Source organism: Mustela nivalis (assembly GCF_964662115.1).
Source record: "Mustela nivalis genome assembly, chromosome: 9".
Classification (NCBI taxonomy): Eukaryota; Metazoa; Chordata; class Mammalia; order Carnivora; family Mustelidae; genus Mustela; species Mustela nivalis.
In genome coordinates, this window is record NC_139028.1 from 62,536,882 (window position 1) to 62,561,711 (window position 24,830).

A 24,830-nucleotide genomic window follows, 5' to 3' on the forward strand; every position below is an offset into this window, starting at 1 on the left:
GAATGACACAAGTATGTCAAGTACCTGACTTAGACCCTAACACATGGGACACTCTCAACCAGGACCCACTGTGCAATTTGTGGGGCCCAGTGCAAAACGAAAACATGGGCTTCTTGTTCAGAAATTATCAAGAATTTGAAGAGTAACAGCAGAGTATTAAACCAAGCATGAGGCACTTTTAAGCACAGGCCCTGGGTTCCTAAAAAGGTGGTATCCTATCGATGTTAACTTTCCTTCAGGCAGGTTAGCTAAGCTGTTGGGAGAAGAGTGATGAATGGAAGGCAAGGTCACAGGTAAGGATTCCCAAATAACTCAGCAAGCAAAAATTGAGGATTAGAAATCACTTCCATGGGGCACCTGGGTGGCTCAGCGGGTTAAGCCTCTGTCTTCGGCTCAGGTCATGATCTCTGGGTCCTGGGATCGAGGCCCACATCAGGCTCTCTGCTCAGCAAGGAGCCTGCTTCCTCCTCTCTCTCTGCCTGCTTCTCTGCCTACTTGCGATCTCTGTCAAATAAATAAATAAATAATCTTAAAAAAAAAAAAAAAAAAAAAGGAAACCACTTCCATTCTCACCCACTCTCTGAAACTACCCTGGCCATGGGAAGGCATGGATGAAGGTCAGAGCAGGTGACTCACTTGCTTCCTTAACCACTGAGAATATTTTTCCCACTCTGAATTCAGCCTCCCTCCCTCCCAGAAACGGAGACTTAGCTTAGGATAAGACACCATGCATCCTTTCCCAGAGAGACAATCTTCATTTCTTATACCTCTTTTACGTCACCTAAGTCCTTCTGGATCCTCTGGAAAGGAACTGAGGGCCTGGGGCTCAATGACAAGGAAGGAGTTTCTGAGGGAGGTCACAGTCTGCTGGGAAGAAAGGACCCTCCAGACAAGAGTATTGCTGAACACTTGGAAGCTGGGAAGTCAGCCAGCGTTTCATCTTTTGTTTTTTCCTCCTGGGGCTTCCTGGATGGAAAGGGGTCATGGGGGACTTCCTGATCACTACAAATAAACCTTTCCGTTGTCGTTGATCAGGGAGCACTTCCAGTTCAGACAGACCAGATTAATGGGCAGTAACAGAGAGGAACAGCAAGGCTGTCTTCAGAGAATGCTCAGCTTTAGTTCCATCAAAGGTCCCAGCAAGAGGAGGTTATACTCTGCTGGGGTAGAAAGGGTGGTCATTGGGGAGGCCAGGACTGACTGTCCATGGGACTGAGGGATGAGTGGGAAATGGGTGGGGAGAAGCATGTGAGGGCTGGAAGGGCCCCCAGAGGCCATCTTGTTTGTTTTCTGCTGACTCCCAATGTCCAGAACAGTTCCAGGCATGCAGTAGAGACTCAATGATCATTTACTGAATAAATGTGTGAATCCACTCCAGCATCATCATTTAACTGACCCAGGGAACAAAGGTCCAGAATGGAAAAGAAAGTTTCCCAAGGGCATAATAAGTCAGACTAGAGCTCAGAGTTCCTGAATCCCACACCAATGGTCTTTCTCCTGAATAGCCATCAGTACTTGGGGCAAAGGGTATATTCTCCTCTTTCCTTAAGCCAAGGGAGATAGAAGACTTCCAGAAAACCACTCAGAGAACTTGACACATGATTCTCGAGTTTGGGGATCATAAGACATAATTTGACACAAGTTTGAGGAACTTAGTGATGAGGGACTGATTGAAACCTGTGAGACAGGGGTTCCTGGGTAGCTCAGTTTGTTTAACAATCTACCTTCAGGGACACCTGGGTGGCTCAGTGGGTTAAGCCGCTGCCTTTGGCTCAGGTCATGATCCCAGGGCCTTGGGATTGAGTTCTACATTGGGCTCCTTATTCAGCAGGGAGCCTGTTTCTCTCTCTGCCTCTGCCTGCCACTCTGCCTGCTTGCACGTTTGTGCTCTCTCTCTCTCACTTTCTGTGACAAATAAATAAAATCTTAAAAAAAAAAAAAAAAAGACTCTACCTTCAACTCAGGTCATGATTCCAGGGTCTTGAGATTGAGCCTCACATTGGGCTCCCTGCTTGGTGGGGATTCTGCTTCTCCCTCTGCTCCTCCCTACTCCACTCATACTCTCTCTCTTTCAAATAAATAAATATATATATATATATATATATATATATATATATATATTTTTTTTTTTTTTTTTTTTTTTTTAAAGAAAGAAACTTGTAAAACAAGGAGAGAGATGGTTGTGTTAGAGCCAACTGTTCTCCCACTAGCTATGGGGCAAGACAGGTGTTAGGTTCTAGGGACTGATGTGGACTTAGAAGAAGGGCATTAACTGGGATATTCTTAAGAGCTGCCTGCCCTCAAAGAATTGCATGGAGGGCACAGTGATCCCAGCAAAGAGGATAGACTGCTAGAAACTCAGGAGCTAACCTAGAGGAGAGGCCTTGCCTTGTCAAGGGAAGTCCAGGTAGAAGCTCTAAGGGAGGATCTCCAAAAGATCTGCCAAAGCCTTCCAAATTTGTTTAGGACATCTGACCCACCCTAAACAGGTGACATATTGCAGTTGATGGCCTGTGTTCCTCATCTTCCTTCCCTGGAGCCAGAGATGGATATACCTTGAAACTAACAAAGCTTGTGTTTCAGGGTCCCTTTAGGCCCCTTTATAACTTTGGATTCTTTTTCTTAAGGAGTATATTTGTTTTCTATTGATGTGTAACAAATCACCCCAAATGTAGCAACTTAAAGCAACACAGATTTATCATCTCAGTTTCTATATGCTGGAAGTCTGCACATGGCATGATTCAGTTCTCTGTTCAGGATCTCACCAGGCTAAATTCAAAGTGTTGGTTGGGTCTGGGCCTTAGAGTCCTCTTTCAAGCTCTGATTATTGCAGAATTCAGTTGCTTATGATTGTAGGACTAAGGTCCCCATTTTCCTGCTGACTATCAGCTGGAGACCACTCTGAGACCCTAGAGGCTAGTCCCAACACTTTCCATGTGGCTCCCTGTCATTTACTGAATGTTTGTGTTTCCCTTCCCTCCTATGTTCAAGTCCTAACCTCCAGTGTGAGTAATGTTTGGAAATGGAGCCTCTGGGAGGTAAAATTAAGTTTAAGTAAGGTCATAAGTGTAGGACCCTAATCCAATAGGATTAGTGTCCTTACTAGAAGAGACATGAGAACACACTCTCCCTTTCTCTCCATGCACATGCCTTGCAGGAAGGCCATGAGAGCACATAGAGAGGAAGTGGCCATCTGCAAGCTAAGAAGCTAACCATGCTGGAATCTTGATCTCAGAATTCCAGCCTCCAGATTAGTGAGGAAATAAATTTCTGTTGCTTAAGTGACCCAGTCTGTTGTATTTTGTCATGACAGCCTTAGTGGCTGTCCCCTATGCAGTTTCTGACACAAATGCTTGCTTCCTTCCAAACCAAACAAGGCGCATCTTTCTACTTTTGTCTTCTTTTTGATATTTGAAAGCACTTGGAGATCTCTCATTACCTGAGGACCAAAACAAAAAAAATAAAAAACCTAATACGATCTGTCCAAGATTTCATTTAGTAATAAGGGAAGATCTATTCAGTAACCTGAACTTTAGAGAAACTTGGTGAGAGCAAATAAGGTTTTTCTGCCTGCAGAAGTGAGCAGTGTGAGATCAATTTGCTCAACAAGTAGCTACTCTAACATTATGACAGAGGAGACATGATATGATATGATATAATACAATATAATATAATATAACAAATATATAGCACAAAAATGACAACAAAAACATGTAATAGTTCAGGAAGTGCTCAGAGTAGAGAAAATCTGGATTGGAAGTTGGGAGATTGGGTTGTAGTCCTGGTTCTTTATTGACCACTTTAGTCACAGTGTGGAATGTGTAAAAGGTGAACAACCCACAGAGAAAAATGGGTAGATGATATGAATAGGTAATTCACAAAAGAGGTGATGCAAATGGATGGGAAACCTGGAAAGATGCTCAAATCCACTAGTTGTTAGGGAATGTTAACTTTTAAAAAATATGATGCATTTCTACAAAACATGATTGACAAAAATTATTTTAATTTTTGAGAACAGCCAGCTGTTGTTAGAAAGTAAGGAAATCAGACAGTATTACACATTGCTGGTGAACATATAGCATTATACCATAATATCTTTGGAAAATATTCTAGAAGAATCTATTAAAATTTAAAATATATGTATTCTTTGGTCCAGTATCTCTCTCTCTCTCTTTTTTTTAAAGATTTAATTCATTTATTTGAGAAAAAGACAGAGAGTGTGAGAGAGAGAAGAGTGAGCGGCAGTGGGAGATGGGGAGGGCAGAGGAAGAGGAAGAAGCAGGCTCCCCGCTGAGCAGGGAGCCCCATACAGGGCTCAATCCCAGGAGCCTGGGAACATGACCTGAGCCAAAGGCAGATGCTTAACCAATTGAGCCACGCAGGCACCCCTAGTATCTCTCTTTTAACACTCTGTATTACTGGAATAAAGGGGTGTGTGTGTGTATCTGTAGGAATATTGTTCACAGGGGCAAAAACAAACAAAAAAAAACTGGATATAAACTGAATGTCCAAAGAAGAAAAAGGAGTACATTTTTGTGCAGTTACATTATATTATGGAATATGATCTAGCTATGTAAAATATGAGGTAAATTTAAGGTCACCTGGGCAGCTCAGTTGGTTGAGCATCCAACTCTTGGTTGGGTCTGGTCATTATCTCATGGGTCATGGGATTAAGCTCTGTGTGGGACTCCATGTTCAGCAGGGAGTCTTCTGGAAGATTCTCTCTGCCCCTCCCCCTGCCTGTACTCCACTCTCTCTAAAATAAATAAATAAATCCTTTAAAAATAATAAATAAAATATGAGTTAAATGTATATCTCCTGACCAGGAAGAATGAATATGAAACATTAAGTGAAGAAGCAAGTTTCATAGTAGTGTGTACTACATGTAACTGCTTTTGTTAAGAAAAGAATCCTTTTTTTTTTTTTTTAGGTTTTTATATTTGTATTATCAAGAAGAAAGGTGTAGGAAGTTATACGGCACAGTGTTAATATTGGTAATTAGGGGTGGGGTGGAAGATGGTAGGGAGGGAAGGTGAAGGTATTAGTGGGAAATACGGGGAATTATTAACATGTGTTTATATGTTAATTCTCCCATTGTTTAACATATTATAAAGAGTATATATTACATTTCTTAGCTTTAAAAAATTATGTTTAGGGGCACCTTCCTGGTTCAGTCAGTGGAGCATGCAATTCGTGATCTCAGGGCTGTGGGTTTGAGCCCTGAATTAGGTGTATACATTACTTAAAAATAAAATCTTTAAAAAAAAAACAGTATGTTCAGGGGTGCCTGGGTGACTCAGTCATTAAGCATCCGACTCTTGATTTCAGCTTAGGTCGTGATGTCAGGGTTGTGAGATTGAGCCCTACATTGGGCATCTGTGCTGGTCATGGAGCCTGCTTAATGTTCTCTCCCTCTCTCTCCCTTTGTCCCTCCCCTACTAAAAGAAACAAAAGCAGGCAACAGAAAATGCCTATGAGAAGCCCTACTTAGATGTCAGATTTAATAGACAAATACTTCAAAGTAGGGGCCCTGGGTGGCTCAGTGGGTTAAGCCACTGCTTTCGGCTCAGGTCGTGATCCCAGGGTCCTGGGATAGAGTCCCGCATCAGGCTCTCTGCTCAGCAGGGAGCCTGCTTCCTCCTCTCTCTCTGCCTGCCTCTCTGTCTACTTGTGATCTCTCGCTGTCAAATAAATAAATAAATTCTTTAAAAAAAAAAAAAGACTTCAAAGTAGCCATTATGTTTTATGCATTCAACATTCAGTATTCAAATTTCAAAGAACCCAAAGAAAAGAGCTGAAAGAATTTTTTGCTAGCAGGGCTGCCTTAAAAGAAAAGCTGAAAGAAGTTCTTCAACCTGAAAGTAACTTACCTAGCATGGTAATTCAAATCCAAATGAAAAGACAAAGAACACTGGTAAAGGTAATTATGTTATCTTTTATATGATAAAAGACAATATAAGTGCATAATTCTCTATTAACTGATTTTAAAAGCAATTGTATAAAGCCATATATATATTTCTTAGGGATAACATAAAAGCTGAAAGAACAAAAGAGAAAACAATTGGGGCATCATCAAAATTTAAAACTTTGGAGCTTCAAAAGATATCAAGAAAGTGAAAAGGGGCACCTGGCTGACTCAGTTGGTAGAGCATATGACTCATGATCTCAGGGTCATTAATTTGAGCCCTGTGTTGGGCGGCATAGAGATTACTAAAAAAAAAAAAAAAAACAAAACAAAACTGAAAAGAAAGCATACAAAATGGATGCATCAGATAATTCCTTCCATGTTTTTGATTCTTTAAGTACTGTTCTTACTTATTACTTATTTTTGCTTCTATTTGTTATTTATGAAAGGGTCCTGACTCCCCTCAAGGGCAGAAAGTATGTCTTAGTCATTTTAGCATGGTTCAGGGGTTACTTTGATTAATACTTTTGGTAGTAAAGCTAGTCTGAGCACACCACTGTGGGGAAAGGAGATTTGCATAGGGGAAGGGTTTACACATGGACTTGGGAGAATTTGCCAAGCTCTATTGTAATCTCCTGTGGGAGCCAGACGGGAGGTACCCTGAAGCGGGCTATGGCTCCATCAGTGCTAATGGATTATTTTCAAAAAAAAAAAAAAACAAAAAACACAACCAATCTCACAGGCTAAGGAATCTTTCTTTCCTGATAACAATCTGTCCACTTAAGTTTCTGGTAAAATGCTCTGCAAAGTCCAGACAGGAACAAGAGCACTGGCCCTGGGCTCCTGGGAGCAGTATGGGATGTGGGAGCCCTGGGAGCTCTGACAGCAGGTATATCCTAGCTTCTTAGTGCTGTCATATCTGCAAGATCCCCAACGAGCATGGCACCGCTTAGGCAGGTTTGGGAAATGAAGGAATGAAACTTCAAGAGAAAACAAAATCGTTCAGGGCCAGAAATAGAATGTGTCAAAGAAGTTTTTCTAGTAGGAATACATTAGCCTGTGTGAGAAAACATCAGGAGAAAATATCACAGTCAACTTCAGGATTTTATAGCCTGTGGCCAGTGGTGCTGGCAAAATGTTTAACCAATCTCTGAAAAAAAAAAAAAAAGCAAGTTTGCAGATTTCCATGGTGTAAATACTCCTCAATGGCCAGTTACAAACTAAAACATGAACACAAGAAGCTGAGAGCCAGTTCACTGCTGCTTGCACTATATAAAGTGTTTCAATGCTGGAGCACATGTGTGTGGTCACATTATTTTTATTTTCTTACTTTATACTTCCCCAGATACTCCCAAACTTTGCGCCTTGATCTGTTTAGTCTCCAGCCTTTTACCCAATGCTTAACTCCCCCTGCCTTTTTGAAATTTTAAATTAACATAGAATGTATTATTTGTTTCAGGGGCACAGGTCTGTGATTCAGCAGTCTTACACAATTTGCATTGCTCACCATAGCACATACCCTCCCCAGTGTCCATCATCCAGGCACCCCATTCCTCCCATCACCTTCCCCTCCAGCAACCCTCAGTATGTTTCCTGAGATTAAGAGTCTCCTACGGTTTGTCTCCCCAGTTTCATCTTGTTTCATTTTTCCTTTGTCTCCCCAGTTTTGTCTTGTTTCATTTTTCCCTTCCTTCCCCTATGATTCTCTATCTTGTTTCTCAAATTCCTCATACCACTGAGATCACTCCCCATACCTTTTTAACCTTTTTTTTTTTTTTTAAGATTTTATTTATTTATTTGACAGAGACACAGCAAGAGAGGAAACACAAGCAGGAGGAGGAGGAGAGAGGGAGAAGCAGGCTTCCCGCAGAACAGGGATCCCGACGCGGGGCTCGATCCCAAGACCCTGGGATCATGCTCTGAGCTGAAGGCAGATGCTTCACGACTGAGCCACCCAGGCGCCCCACTCCCCCTACCTTTTTTTTTTTTTTTTTAAGATTTTTTTTTTTTTTTTTTTTTTTATTTATTTATTTGAGAGAGAGACAGTGAGAGAGAGCATGAGCGAGGAGAAGGTCAGAGAGAGAAGCAGACTCCCCGTGGAGCTGGGAGCCCGATGCGGGACTCGATCCTGGGACTCCAGGATCATGACCTGAGCCGAAGGCAGTCGTCCAACCAACTGAGCCACCCAGGCGTCCCTCCCCCTACCTTTTAAGACAGTTCAGGAATCACCTCCTTTGAAAGAGCCCGAAATTGGACTATCCCAACTGGATTAAGTGCCTCCCCTTGCATTCCCACAATCCCCTGCAGTTTCTTTCATTAGGGAATTTATCACACCTGCACCATTTTGTTTGCTCACCAACCTTTCCAGCCTCTCCCTTCATGCCTGCCAGGTAGTCCTGGTGGGAACTGCCCACTACAATATACCTTCTCCTTAGTTAGTTCAGGGGCTACAGCCCACTTTAGAGGAATCTGATCCTGCCATAGGAGATTTTGAACCCGAGTTGCAGAGTTAAGGCTGTGAGGTATGAGATGGGAATTTTGTTCATCAGTGGGAAGGTACTCTGAGAAAATAAATCCAGTATGCAAAGTAAACCAGGAATGGATGGATGGTTACATGACACATTAAATATAGCAAAATGGAACCATGGTAAAATCTAAGCAGTGGTGTACCTGTGTAAAGACCTTTCAACTTTTCTGTTTTTTGAATTTTTTTTTTAAATATAAATTCTGTGCCCAGTGTGGAGCTTGAATTCATGACCCGGAGATTAAGAGTCTCATACTCCACTGACTGACCCAGCCAGGCACCCCTGAAATTTTTTATAATAAATGATAGAAGAAGGGAGGAAGAAATAGACAAGTGCCAGAGAGTGAGAGAATCCTGAGGAGATTCCAACCTCTGGGTCCAGTTATCTTAAAGGATCTAGCTGCTTTCTTGCTCTGCTCATGATTATATTGGAAAAAAATTCCCTTTATACTCTGCTCGGTCTAATTAGAATTCTGTCACTTACGATCAAGGAAATCCTAACTTAAAGGATAATATAATGCAACTGTTTTCACACTTGTTTCCTCCACTAAACTCTAACCTCTGAGAGCATGAAGGTCCTGTAGTACCTGTTTTTGTCCTCTCACCTTCCCAAGCCAGGCAATTCAGTGGAGCACTAAGAGCTTGGCCTCAGCCATCAGGGGGTGTGCATGTGGTCTGGGTGCCATCTCACTGTGGGGTTTCGGGCAACTACTTCTTTAAATCATTCTCATAAATGGAGATAATATTTGCTGAATAGACTGTGAAGATAAAAGAGGCAGTGCACACAGGGATTTCAGCCAAACTTTAGGCCCGAGACAAGTGTTTGATAAATGTGAGCCATCCTCATTGCTAGTGGCTGACATATTACCTCACATTCTCTTATGCTCCGTCCTTAGTTTTTAAAATTATGCAGTCCTCTCTATTCTAACCTGCTTTGATTAGAGTTTATCATAAAAATGAGAAAACAGTAACACACTGTATCTATGGAAAGACAGTACAATTTGATGGCTTAAAATATGGGTGCTAGAGAGAAACCACCTCTGTGTGTGTTTGTTTGCTTGTTTTAATTCTTTTTTATTCTTTTTTTTATCTTTCAAGTAATCTTTATACCCAACATGGGTCTTGAACCCACAATCCTGAGATCAAGAGTTGCATGTGTTCTACCAACTGAGCCAGTCAGGTGTCCCAGACCACCTTTATTTTAAAGACCTTTGATAAATTACTTAACTTCTCTAAGCTCAGTTTCATTTCAGAAATGACAATTGTTCCATATGTTCAGAAAGCTAAATACAGGCATGGAAGGCATAAAAAAAAAAAAAAAAGACACAAACCAAACCTTTGGAGATGAACCTCAGATGTCTGTGATGACAAATACACTGAGTGGGAGTAACAGTAGATTACACATACAAGAAAAGATTAATGGATTTAAAGGCACAGCAATATAAACCATGTAATGAAATACATAGAAAAAATGAATTAATAATAACAGAAAGAGGGGCACTTGGGTGACTCAGTTGGTTATGTGTCTGCCTTCAGTTCAGGTCATGATCTCAGGGTCCTGGGATGGAGTCCCACACTCATGCTCCTTGCTCAGCATCAAGCCTGCTTCTCCCTCGGCTCCTACCCCTGATCCTACTCTCTCTATATATATCAAATAATTAAATAATTTTTTTAAAAAAGAAGAAAATATTAGAGAATTTAAAGTCACAGCAATATAAACTGTATAAATGAAATACATAGATAAAAACAAATTAAGAATAACAGAAAGAGGGGCTCCTGGGTGGATGAGTCTGTCAAGCATCTGGCTTCAGCTTGGGTCATGATCCCAGGATACTGGGATCAAGGCCCACATAGGGTTCCTTGCTCAGTGGGGAGCCTGCTTCTCCCTTTCCCTCTGCCTGCTACCCCCCCTGCTTATACACTTTCTCACTCTGTCCAAAAAAAAAAAAAAAGGCAGAAAAACAGAAAGCATGAGTGAGCAAATGTGACTACAGTAAGTTGTATTTTCGATATCCATTTTTCCCCCTTCTCCCTAGAATTCATAAAGATAGAATACAATAACGTAGTCTCAGGAAATGGCCTGCTCCAAAAAACTTTATTCGGCCATAGGTCTCATGTCTGTGCTCTGGCTACAACTTTCAAAATATAGAATGTTAAAAATGGGTAGGACTTCATCAAGCATTCCACATATACCCACATCCTGACCCCATTTTACAGAGCGTGAGGCCCAGGAAGTTCAAATGACTTGTCCAGATGGGACACCATAGTTTCAGGCCTAAGGCTGGAGCCCATTGTCCTGGCTCCATGCAATTCCATTCAACATAACAAACACCTAAGTGAGCCCCTGGGAACCAGGCCATGGGAAAGGAGTGGTAGGGGTTTTCTGGGAAGGGGCTCTGGATGTAGGTGACTTCACTGGGTGGGGGCTCAGAGTCAGAGAACATTTGATTGTTCCTAGACCCCAGATAATCTGTCCCCATCCTCCACCTCCCAGTGGGTGTGTCCTGGGTAAACTGACTGTATAATACAAAAGTAGATTAAATTCCTGTAACCCATGAGGCTAAGCAAAATGTATGAGCACACAGGAGGAGAAGAGTTACTTCTGTTAAGAATTGTTAAAAGGCAGGTAAGATTTTATAGGTGGAGCTGGCAGAGCATGAGTACTTTGGGCAATAGTCACCAGCAAGGCCATTTGCCTGAGGGTTAGGTTTGATTCCCAATTCAGCCAACTGAGCAAATTCCTTTTACCTCTCTGAGCCTGTTTCTTAAGCTATAAACTTCAGATTAAACTATCTTCATGCAAACTAGGGAAGATGAAGTAAGGTAAAGTAGGAAAAGTGTTTAACATTAGTGGTGGCTATTGGAACTGTTACCACTATATCCCCAGGAGCTTGCCCAATTAATCCTCACAATAGCCCTGAAATGTAACATTTTATTAGCGTAATTGTTTTATAGATTAGGGAAGTATCTCTTGGAGAGATCAAGGACTTTGCTCAAATTGCTTACTAAATACTGCTAAGGTACTAACCTCTGCAGCCTGGCTGAAGGTACATATTGGGGGGGGGGGCAGGGGAAAAATGGTAAAATAAATGTCAGATATGCCTAACTCTGGAAGACGGAGTTACTTCCTAGAGGTCCTGTGGACTTTTTTTGAACTGCATAAAAATAACCTCTTTCTGGGGGTTATTTTGACCTTAGGTGGCAGGAGGAAAGACTTGCTTTAGACTCTAAGAAGAAATTCTTTTTTTTTTTTTTGAAGATTTTATTTATTTGTGTGCCAGAGAGAGAGTGTGCACAGAAGCAGGGGAACGGCAAGCAGAGGGAGAAGCAGGCTCCCTGCTGAGTAAGGAGCCCGAGTGTGGGACTTGATCCCAGGACCCTGAGATCATGACCTGAGCTGAAGGCAGATGCTTAACCAACTGAGCCATACAGGTATCCCTCTAAGAAGAAATTCTTTTTTTTTTTTTTTTTAAGATATTATTTGTTTATTTGACAGACAGAGATCACAAGTAGGCAGAGAGGCAGGCAGAGAGAGAGAGGAGGAAGCAGGCTCCCTGCTGAGCAGAGAGTCCGATGTGGGGTTCCATCCCAGGACCCTGGGATCATGACCTGAGCCGAAGGCAGAGGCTTTAACCCACTGAGCCACCCAGGTGCCCATAAGAAGACATTCTTTTTTTTTTTTTTTTTTTTTTAATAATTTTTTATTTATTTATTTATTTTTTTTAAAGATTTTATTTATTTATTTGACAGAGAGAAATCACAAGTAGACGAAGAGGCAGGCAGAGAGAGAGAGAGGGAAGCAGGCTCTCCGCTGAGCAGAGAGCCCGATGCGGGACTCGATCCCAGGACTCTGAGATCATGACCTGAGCCGAAGGCAGCGGCTTAACCCACTGAGCCACCCAGGCGCCCCATGAAGACATTCTTAACAATGAGAATTGTTCACCAAGAAGCTAACAATGTTTTTCAAACTCAAGTAATGAATGGGCTATTCTTCAAAATTCTCACAGACTATGGGTGTACCTGACTGGCTTAATCAGTAGAGCATGTGACTCTTAATCTTGGGGTTGTAGGTTTGAGTGTAGAGGTGTAGAGGTTACTTTAAAATTAAAAAAAATTATTTTTAATTCTCATGGACTCACTCTGAAGTTGATTTATTTTTATTCTACTGCCACTTACATATTTATAAGCACAAAACTCACTATACATCCCTTGTGCTTATAGTTTTAATACTCTAAACCAAGACAAATGGAAAATAAAACTATAAAACCTATAAAATTCAAATAAAGACTTCAGTTGAATGTGACAGAAGACATTGTATTGCTGAAATGAAATTGCCATGTGAAACCTGGCTGTGCCTCACATAGCTACTGCATAGTTCTCTAGAGTCTGCAAGCTCCCAGCACAGTATAACTGCTGGCAGCTCCCACCATGCTTCTCTGGTCAGACTCATGGAAAATCTTCATGTTGCTAGTACTCCAAGAACCCATCTGACTTTCACCTGGCACAGCAGCAGCATTTACATTGAGTCCACCCCCCTGTGTTCCCTGGCCAGGGTCTAACAATGAAGGTAGCACTCCAGGGCACCAGAGCAATCATAAATATAAGGTCAAGGTCAAAGTGACATGGTAGGTAGTGGTCTTGCAGACAAGTCAGAACATATTTATTTTAATGTATTTGGATTATCACCAGAATGAAATATAACATTTAAAGTTCTCATAGACACATTTTACCCTTTTAAAAATGCATCTAGGAGCCCTGAGTGTACAGATTCAGGTTTGAGAAGCTCTGGTCTAATGATTTCCAAAACTCTGGGATGTCTTTACCTAAAGAACTAGAAGGAAGAACATCAGTCCTCTGAGACTGAAATGACAAGATCACTTGTGCATACGATAGTCTGCTGATTCTCCCCTTTTATCCACCTGGTGACCTTCTTCTTGTCCTTTGAATGTATTCATCCTCTGGAAGCCTTTCCTGGCTTCTAGAAGCTGAGTGAAGCTTGCCCACTCTGCACCTTTACCATACCCTATATGCTCAGTCTCCAACCTTCTAGGCCCTAGTGGTATAACTATTCATTTGCCCTCTTGCCTTGCCCCCATATCATCCCCTCCATCCTTTAGACTGCAAGCTTGGTGAAGGTGAGAACTGCATCCGATCCATTTGCGGTCCTCACTTTCCTATACAAGAGCCAGGGACAGGGTATTGCTCAGACAGGAATATAGAATACATGAACAAATGAATGAATGAATGAATGAGTGAATGAATGAGCTAGGTGACCTCTCTTTTGGCTCTACGATATTCAGCTCTACCAACGAGCTCGGCATTTTCTTCAACTCCCACTGTTCTCTCCAAGTGCTTGAAAAGAATATATCCTAGACTTACACTATCAGACAGATCAGCATCTAATGAAATGAATAACAACAACTAAAATGTAGAGAGGGGAAATGATTCGCCCCAAGGAACCCAGCTAGAATATGAAAATACTAGACCAGGGCCATGTGCTCTGATTCTCATTTCTAGGACATTATTTATTTTTGGTTAGGCCTCCCTTGGGGGAAAGCCATGTTCCCTTGTGACCTCACCTCCCCATGGCAATGTTTTGGGAACAAACTGGATTCTCACGGTTCTCCCAATGGTGGCAGGGTGCCCATGTCAGGCAACGTATTTTTCATAATGAAAAAGAAACAAAAATAGCATCAGACCTCATTTGTAATTTCCCCATAGCAGCCAGAATCTTAAATCTCTTTGTTTCCCTTCTCGGTTTATTATGCTGCCCTTGTCCTTGGTAAAGTGGAGGGAAAAAGTGGATTTGAGGGCTTTTTAAAAAAATCTGTACTTATTTATTTACGTAATACTTACTCGCAGGAGCATTTATTTTTGTAGCATAGGCCAATACAGACATCCTGCAATTCCCACCCGCCTTTCCTCCTTAATTTGGATGTCTCCCTTCTCTCCCATGGCTAAAAACATTAGTGTCATCCCTGACCTCCGGATATCCTTCTTCCTTCCAGGCAGAAAGGCAGCCTGGCTCCTCAAGCCAGACCTTCCCGGTGGGCCATCCTGGCTTTGACCCCACCACCACCAGATCCTCATTCAACATTTAATCACTTCCTCTCTCGACACCCATCCTGCTCTCCCTCATCCTGCCTCTTGGCCTTGGCCCTGGAACCCAAGTGAAGATAAATCCAGAAGGAAGGAAGGAGGAGACTCAGACAGAGAGATGACCCACTGTGTACATGAGACCATGCTTTTTTAGTGCGGGTGTGGGGGGTGGGGGGTGGGGAAGGGGTCTGACTTCTCTCATTCTGGATTGATTGATTGATTGATTTGTATTGTGGTAAAATATACATGACATAAAATTTACCATTTTAGCCATGTTTTAAGTCATTAACGACATTTACACTGTGGTACAACCACCACTATTATCTATCTCCAAAACTTTTTTTATAATCCCTGACTGAAGCCCTGTACTCGTAACTCCCCATTCCCCTCTCCCCAGGCCCTGGTAAAAACTTTCATAGGCATTATTTCATTTAGTCCTTACGTTTGCCTTATGAGGGAAGTACTACTATCCCCGCCCTAGACATCTGAGAAATCTGAGGCTCAGAGAGGTTACGTCACTTCCCCCAGTCACTCATCTCCCAAGAGGCTAGGCTGAGATTAAATTCCAACTGACTAAGCTCTTCCATTCTTTTCATTTGTGTGCTCTTTCTCAGGCGGTAAGAGAGTGAGAAGTGATGTGTAAGGAATGGTCTTTGCCATTAAAGAGCCTATTCTTTTGAGAAAAACAAGTTTAGCTTGTCTAAATGAGTGGCTCAACATGCACAGAGCCTATGGAGTCAAGGTGGGGCTGTGGTAAATACCATTGAGACTGTGCATTATCATCCATCCCTTCAATGTTCACTGGAAAATTGCTCCATATCGGGGCTCTGCTGGGCTGGGAGAGCCACCGGACCCCACCTTAACCTGGAAGAAGCTGGGATCTAAACAGAAGTGTACAAGGCAGTATGTTTTCCTCTCTACGGAGAGCCGTGGTAGGTAGAACAGGAGGCAGAAGGGTGCAGGAGGAGGAGACAAGTGAGGATGAGGAGGAAGGTGGGCAGTGGGGAAGACATGGTAGAGCATTCCAGGCAGAGAGCCTGGCATGTCCTAGAACAAGGCATGATCAGGAGGCAGCAAGAAGGCAGGGGTCCCAGCAGGGAGGTGGCAGGAGATGGAACTGGTAAGATAGGTGGGGGCTGGATGATCAGCGCGAGGGAGTCTGGATTTGTGTTGGCAATGGGGAGCCAACATTTCCATGTCCAGACCAGACCTCACCTCCCAATTTCTATCCATTTATATAGCGTTGATGTTTCCACTTGGATGTCTTATAGTCATATCTAAATTTACATTTCCCTCGGGGCGCCTGGGTGGCTCAGTGGATTAAGCCTCTGCCTTCAGCTCAGGTCATGATCCCAGAGTCCTGGGATCGAGCCCCGCATCGGGCTCTCTGCTCCGCGGAGAGCCTGCTTCCTCCTCTCTCTGCCTGCCTCTCTGCCTACTTGTGATCTCTCTGTCAAATAAATAAATAAAATCTTAAAAAAATAATAAATTTACATTTCCCAGAAAGAAGCCTGACTTACATGCTTCCTTGCCCAGCCCCACCAGCAGAGATATTAAAAATATTTAGGACAGAGGCACCATTTAATATATGATCCCCCGGGTTTGGGATCAGCATCCCAAAGGCCCATAGCTATGCCAGCTATCATCAACACTGTACATACTGGAGAGTGGGAGTATCTGAGGGTCCAGGGGAAGTCCAAGCAGCTGGGGCAGCAAGGGGGCTCACAGTGGCAGTGGTTTTCCTAACAGGCACAGTCATACTGTGGTCTGGAAATGCACCAGCTGCACATCAGCAGTGCCTCCATCAAGCATAATCCTCCTGTGCTTTCCCCATCTCAGTAATGGTACCATGCAAGGACTCTTGCTGGAAACCAAAGCATTATCTCCTGGCCCAGGCCAAAAATACAATGCCATGATGCTAAATATTTTAAAAGTTATACATCAGATTAAATCAATTACTTGTTTATTAAGAGAAAAGGTCTCCTTAATTTTTTGAGGTATTTTTGCACAGAATAAAATGCACACATTTTAAGAGTATAGTTTGAGGAGCATTAACAAATACATTGTGTGGCCACCACCCCAGTCAATTACCATTAGCCTAGCAAGTTTCCTTATGCTTATTTGCAGGCAATTTCCCCTCTTCTCTCCTGCAGCAACCACCCCTCAAATTTCTATCACCATAGATAAGTTTTGCCTATTACAGACTTCATATAAATGGAATTAGGCACTGTACTCTGGCTTCTTTTGCTCAAAAGCTATGGCTATTTTATGGTTGAAAGCTGGCAAAACATCAAAGATGACTGAATTTAATGGTTTTGTTTTGATGGATAGTAATATATGTATAAAAAAGGAATATATGATTTATATATGATTATATATTTCATAAAATTTGTTCTCACCCTCATTTTAACAAAATCACCAATTACATTGTTATAATCAAAAGTTCTCAAATAATTTTGATTGACAATAAGGTCCAAAATTAAATAAACTTTGTTGAATCATTGTATATTTTAGACTTTTTTTTTACTTACTAATTTCAATTTGGAAAAACTTTCCACTAGTAACTGGAATTGTCAACAAACACCTTTTTTTTAATTGTCGATTTGTTACTTGCTGATGGTTTTTTTTTTTAATTTTTAAAATTTTTTATTAACATATAATGTATTATTAGCCCCAGGGGTACAGGTCTGTGAATTGCCAGGTTTACTTTTTACAGCACTCACCATAGCACATACCTTCCCCAATGTCCATAACCCAACCACCCTCTCCCGACCCTCCTCCCCCGAGCAACCCTCATTTGTTTTGTGAGATTAAGAGTCTCTTATGATTTGTCTCCCTCCCGATCCTATCTTGTTTCATTTATTCCTTTCCTACCCCCCAAACACCCCATTTTGCCTCTCAACTTCCTCATATCAGGGAGATCATATGGTAAATGTCATTCTCTGATTGACTTACTTCGCTAAGCATCAACAAACATCTTAAGACAAAATTTAGGTTAAAACAATGTATCCTTGGGATGCCTGGCTCAGTCGGTTGGGTCATGATCCTGAGGTTCTGGAATTGAGTCCCACATCGCTCCTTGCTCTCAGTAGGAAGCCTGCTTCTCTCTCCACCTCTGCCTGCTTATGAGCATTCTCTCTCTCTCTCTCTCTTTCTGACAAATAAATAAATAAAATCTCTTAAAATTTTTTCATTTATTTATTTGTCAGAGATCACAAGTAGGCAAAGGGGCAGGCAGGCGGGAGCTGGGGGGAGGGCGATGGTGGGGGAGGGGGTTGGGGGGAGCAGGCTCCCCGAGGAGCAGGGATCCTGATGCAGGGCTCCATCCCAAAACCCTGGGATCATGACCTCATGACCGGAGCCGAAGACAGGCTTTAACCCACTGAGCCACCCAGGTGCCCCGTAAATAAATAAAATCTTAAAAAAACAAAACAAAACATAATGTGTCCTGAATTTTATATATTGTGCTCAAATATTGTTATGGGAACACATAATTATATATTTCATAATAATTATATATCAAAATAAATTTATATCAAAAGTATGAACAATTATATTTATATATAAAAATAAACATAATATATATAATAGATTATAAAACTGAGAGCTTTTTCCCTAAAGTCAGGAACAAGACAAGAATGGCCACTCTTACCACTTTTATTTAACGTACTGGACGTCCTAGCCAAGGCAATCAGATGACAAAAAGAAAAAAAAGGCATCCAAATTGATAAGGCAGAAATAAAAGTTTCCCTATTTGCAGATGACATGGTATTATATATAGAAAACCCTAAGGACTCTAGAAAAAAAATACTAGAACTGATAATAAATGAATTCAGTAAAGTTACAGGATATAAAATTAATGTACAGAAATTTATTGCATTTCTATACAGTAATCATGAAGCAGCAGAAAGAGAAAATAAGAAAACAATCCCATTTATAATCACACCAAAACTAAAAAATACTTAGGAATAAACTTAACCAAAAAGGTAAAAGACCTGTACTCTGAAACCTGTAAAACACTGATGAAAGAAATTCAAGATGGCACAAAGAAATGTAAAGTCGTTTCATAATCATTGGTTTGAAGAATATTGTTAAAATGTCTATACTACTCAGGGCGCCTGGGTGGCTCAGTGGGTTAGAGCCTCTGCCTTTGTTTCGGGTCCTGGGATCAAGCCCCGCATCGGGCTCTCTGCTTGGCGGGGAGCCTGCTTCCCTCTCTGTCTCTGTCTGCCTCTGCCTTCTTGTGATCGCTCTCTGTCAAATAAATAAATAAAATCTTTTAAAAAAATGCCTATAGTACTCAAAGTAATCTACAGATTTAATGTAATCCCTATAAAAACATCAACAGCATTTTTCACCAAACTAGAGCAAACCATCTTAAAATTTGGAACCACAAACAACCCTGAAGAGCCAAAGCAATCATGAAAAAGAAAAAAGCTGGAGACATCACAACTTTGGACTTCAGATTACATTATAAAGCTGTAGCAATCAAAACAGTATGGCACTGGCACAAAAATAAACACAGATCAATAGAACAGAATAGAAAACCCAGAATTGAGCCCACAGCTATATGATCAATTAATCTTCAATAAAACAGGAAAGAACAGCCAGTGGGAAGAAATCTTTTCAATAAATGGTCTTGGAAAAACAGCAACATGATGAAGAATGAAACTGCACTACTTTTTATACCATACACAAAATAAATTCAAAATGGATTATGGACCTAAATGTGAGACCTGAAACCATAAAAATCCTCGAAGGGAGTATAGGCAGTAATTTCTCTGACATTGGCTATAGTAGCATATGTCTCCTGAGGCAAGGGAAACAAAAGCAAAAATAAACTATTGGCACTACATCAAAATAAAAAGCTTCCACACAGCAAAGGAAGCAATGAGCAAAACTAAAAGACAACCTACTAAATGGGAAAATATATTTGCAAATGGCATATCTAATAAAGGGTTAATATTTCAAATATACAAAGAACTTATACAACTCAACAGCCAAAAAAAAAACCACCAAATAATCTGATTATAATGGGCAGAAGACATGAACAGACATTTCTCTAAAGAAGACATACAGATTGCAACAGACACATGAAAACATGTTCAATATCACTAATCATCAGGGCAATGCAAATCAAAACCACAGTCAGGTATCACATTATGCCTGTCAGAATGGCTAAAGTAAAAAACTCAAGAAACAAGTGTTGGAGAGGATGTTGGTGGGAATGCAAACTGGTGGAGCCACTGTGGAAAACAGCACAGAGTTTCTTCAAAAAGTTAAAAATAGAGCTACTCTACAATCTAGTAATTCTACTACTGGGTATTTGCCCCCCAAATTCAAAGAGATACATGCAACCCTATGTTTATGGCAACATTATTTACAATAGCCAAATTATGGAAGCAGTCCATGCGTCCACTGATAGATGAATGGATAAAAAAAATGTAGTATACATAGACAAAGGAACATTATTCAACCATGTAAAGGAATGAAATCTTGTCATTTGCAACAGCATGGATGGAACTAGAGAGTATAATGCTAAGTGAAATAAAGTAGTCAGAGAAAGACAAATACCATATGATTTCACTCATGTGTGGAATTTAAGAAAGAAAAGGAACAAAGAAAATAAAAAGAAAGTCAAACCGAGAAACAAACTCTTAACTGTAGAGAACAAACAGATGGTTAGCAGAGGGGAGGTGAAGGGGGTGGAAATAAAACTAAATTTTTTAAAAAGTAGCATATGTAACAAATTGTAACAAAAAATAATCCAAAATCTTTTCATTATATAAATCATCACCAGTTATACTGTGGTTTTCATCATTTCTTAAAGCAATATCTAAGTCCACAAAGAATCAGTATTATATTCATGCTATAATCAGACCATATGTTTACATATAAACAAATGTAAGAGTAGTATGGATTTTTTTTTTGAGTTTTAAAATGAATTTATTCAAGAATGTTCTTAGGAAGGCAACAATGTTTGTTGTTAAAAAAAACTTCTGTTTCTTCATGCTGAAAAAGTAATGTAAGAGGCTATAGTTATAAGCTTCTTCCTATTGGAATTCTGGTAGTATATATAGCACAGTGTAGTCATTTCCGCAATGCTAGAATAAATTAAAAAAGTCTCTTCTATGCTTCTCTTCAAAAAGTGATGAATAGCAACAGAAGATGGCATAAAAAAAAGCCATTTTTTTCCTATTCATTCTGTAGTATTGGAGCCAGTATTTTTACCATCACAGGCTACAATTTTCACTTTATCCACTTTAATAAGTTCTGTCACCTCTCTGAATTCAACATCATTCAATACAAAAGTCCACACGTTATCCCCGAATCTGTATGTATTTAGAGAGCCCCTGAAATTGACTCTGTTCCTGACCCTCTGCGCCAATGCTGAATTTATAGCTTTATCAAACTGAAGTAGAACTTGAAGGGCAAGTTGGGGGGTGATCTGTTGAGACTGTATGAGCTCATCAAGGCTCTCCTGGAGACTGTTTCCCAAAGTTGTATTTCTGTATAATTGATATGCCATGGCTTAGGAGAAAGAAGTTGGTTTTTCTTATTCAGGCTTGCATTGATGTCCTGTGGGGCAGGCGCTTCCCGCCGCGGAGCGGACTAAAGCGGAGCAACTGTAGTATGGATTTTTTATAATCAAAATATTTATTAGCTGCCATGTGCCACTGTTACAAATACCAAGCAACTCTTGAGTTCCTCCTAGACCACAAATTAGAACACAAAGAGAAGCAAACACTCTGGGAAATGATGTCCCATTACGCATTCATGCTATCTGGGGAAATAGATTCCTCAGAACCTATCCATGTGTTTCTCTCTTCCTCTCCCCAAGATCTCTGCCACTCACGTGGTCAGAATAGCCCAGAGCAGTGTCCAGCTCTGATGTGGGCAGCAGCACAAGCCACGGAACTCCAGACACAGCTGCCATGTAAAGAAAGCGGTCTATATCCATGATTGAGGGGGATGGTGGTTACACAGATGGATACATTCATCTCCTCACACTGTGTACTTAAATGTGTGCATTTTGTTGCATGTAAAACACACAATTTTTTTGTATTGAGGCTGTAAAGCAAGACAGATGAAGTGTTTCCCTGGGGCCTGAACGAGTTTACACACAGAAGGGAATGTTCCGTGTATAGGACATGCAGCCCCAGCACTGAGCACCAGCTCCGAGTGTCAAATCAACCATGCTTTCTTTACTGAACTCTGGGGGGTGTGGGGAGGGTTCATGCCAGCAAGGGAGGGGATACGTAAGGCTTCTAAAATGCAGGGTCCTGGGAAGAGATCCCTCCCGCATTAGTCCATGGGTGGCATTGCATCCTGATTCCTACTTTTTTTAAAAAAGATTTTATTTATTTATTTGTCAGAGAAAGGGGGGGTGGGGACAAGCAGGGGAACAGCAGGCAGAGGGCATTCTTGCTGAGCAAGCAGCCCCATGTGGGACTCGATCCCAGGAGCCTGGAACCATGCCCTGAGCTGAAGGCAGTTGTTTAACTGACTGAGCCACCCAGGTGTCCCTTGATTCCTCCCTTTTCCTCACTCCCCGCATATCCAGTCCATCAACTGGGTCTGTGGTTCTGCCTCCTGAATATGTCTTACATCTCTCCTCGCTCCATCTCTGCTGGCCCCCTCCAGCCCAGGCTGTCATCATCTCTCACTTGGAGTACAATGATCTCTTGGTTAAACAGGCCTCTCTGCTTCCTCTCCCACCTTCCTCCTACCTGCTCTCCCCATAGCAACCAGAATGATATTAAAACATAAATAGCATCAGAATTGCTATCTTGCTGCAAACGATTCAACTGTATTCCCATTGCTCTTAAGATAAAGACCCACAACTTTAGTGACCTTTAAGGTTCTGCAGGACCAGCTTTGTGCAGTCCTGGCCTCAAGAGTCTGGCCTCAAGCCATCCTCCTGGTTTATTCTGAGTCAGTATACCCTGTTTAGTGATTTGTGTGATTGCCACCAGGTCTTTCTGTCTTACCCACCCACCCAAGGCCGGCAGGGACTATCTGTTTTTTTCGTGTGCTGTTGCCCATCACAATGAAAGCATTTGATAAATACCATTGGCCAAATAGGTGAATGGATGTTTTTAAACTGGAGGGTAGCACAGACAAGTCTGGGTTTTCGAAATGTATCTGGATGTAGTGTGAAAGGTGAGATAGATGGAAATGGGTTGGAGGGAGGTGGCTGCCATTTATGCATAAGCTCAGGATCTCACTAGACCAGCCTCCACTGTTGAGAGTGAATGATAAAGAAAGATGTGACTTTAAGGCTGAGACAGGGAGAGAGAGGCCAAGAAGCAGAGGCATTCTGCCTTATATAATGGAGATCTATGTAAAATTTCAATAAGAAGTCTCCATTACTAAAAATGGATTTCAGAACCACTGGGCTGGTAGTCAGGATCCCAGAGTTCCAGTCGTGTTTCTTTCCCTGAATAGACTTGTGTAAGTCCCTTGCCTTTCTCTTACCTCAGGGAGAGCAGAGATTGGAATGACTTCTGAGGTCCATACAGCACTGATAAGCAGAGTCTACACAAGTGTGGCAGAGCCTTCATAGGCCTGCTTTGACTCAAGTCCTTCATTTTATCTGTAACTCCTTAGAAACTGAGAAGAGGGTCAGTGATACTAGAGGTCAGGGAACTAAGAGGTGTCGTCAGGTCTATGACATCACATGCTTGGGGTGTGCTGGGCCCCTGTCCATTGCCGATCAGGAAGGGGAGGGAGCAGATAGAATCTGGCAAGGAGGCCATGGTTGGCTGTGACCCTGGAGCTAACAGTTCAGGATCAATAGTCACAATCAGTGCCTAAGGGGTATGTCTCTATCTAGGGGCATAGATACCAAGAAGAACACCAGGATTCAGAACACGGACAGTGCTATGGATTCTCAGAGCAAGATGGCAGCCAGCAGCTGGGAAGACACACTATTCTGCCTCCAGCTACATGGACTGGAATCAGGCAGGACCGTAACTACTCATTGAATTGATGGATAAAGGGAGGGATGGATGAATGGACAGATGAAACAATACACTAACCCTATACCCTGAGGAAAGGCTGGCAATCAGTAGGCCCTTCAAACACCCAGCTTCTCAGTTTATTGCTCTTATTTATTTATTCAACAAACATTTTTGTTGAGTAGCCTTTATGTGCCAAACTATGAGATGCGCGCTATGGGGTATTTGGATCCCGGTTAAGGGCAAGGATTCTATAGCCTGATTACCCAGACTTGAATCCTGTCCTTAGCTCATAGTAGTAGCTTAATAGTAAGCAATATATTCACTTTGTGTCTCCGTTTCTTCGTCTGTGAAATGAGGAAGATAATAGTACCTACTTTATGGGTTGTTAGGATATTAAATACATTAATAGTTTCAAAGCTTTTAGAGTCCTGAGCACATGGTGTTAGCTTTACTCTGTATTCTCAGGTCACAGGTCAAGTGGGGGGGCTGGAGGATGACCAACCCAACCTACAATAACCCAGGCAGACTATATATTTGCAGAGGTACAGACAAGTTGTTGAGGGATGGGCCAGGGTGGCACTGTGGAAAGGACACTTTACACTGAAGCTGATAGGATGATTTGAGGTTGATTCAGCATACTATGAGATACACACTTTTTAGGATGATGGTAGCCAAACACCCATCCTCATGTCCTGAAAATTTAGTATCACTAGGGACCTGAAGTCTACCTTGATCCACTGTTTCCTTTTATGGTCAAGACCCCGGTAAAATGTCCCAGTTCAAGGACACACAGCTAGTTATTTATTTAACAAATCATGCTTTCGTTCTCCAAATATTCACTAAAAACTTACTGTGTGCCAGGCACTAAGGTAAGTGGGGATCTAGGGATCAAATTATGTGTGACCTTCCCCAAAGGAGTTCATATACTCAAATAAATAGTGATAGACACAGAACATGAGCCCAGATCCCAACCTCCCAGCCCAGGACTCCTTCTAATTCCCATTAGAACCTTTTACAGACTGAGATCATCTTCTCCAAGAGCTGAGTCTTGAGTTACTTTCCTAATCCCATAGCTATTTTCTAATGAACTACAGATACCCTGGGACAGAGCTTATGAAGTTTAACCTCTATTCTTCCCTCAGAGCTTGGAGGTATCTAAATGCTATGTTTATTTTTAAACAACAGCACTGTCACTGATGACTCATAATGACTTTTGTAATTTGCTCTGAAACCTACCATTGTATGTGTCTGTCCAGGTTATTTTGTCTCCCTTTCCAATTTCTTGGCCCTGAGTCTTATTCTAGTTGTTATTCCCTTACCCCTACCTTCCCACTTCCTC

The 24,830-nt window shown here is 41.6% G+C and overlaps 1 pseudogene across 1 annotated transcript; it reads right to left on the reverse strand.

Moving 5' to 3' along the window:
* Positions 1 to 20,448: 20,448 nt before the first annotated feature.
* LOC309840528 (transcription initiation factor IIA subunit 2 pseudogene) lies at positions 20,449 to 21,147 on the reverse strand (annotated as a pseudogene). The gene has a single exon. The product of its transcript is annotated as a transcription initiation factor IIA subunit 2 pseudogene (transcript).
* Between the last annotated feature and the right edge of the window lie 3,683 nt (positions 21,148 to 24,830).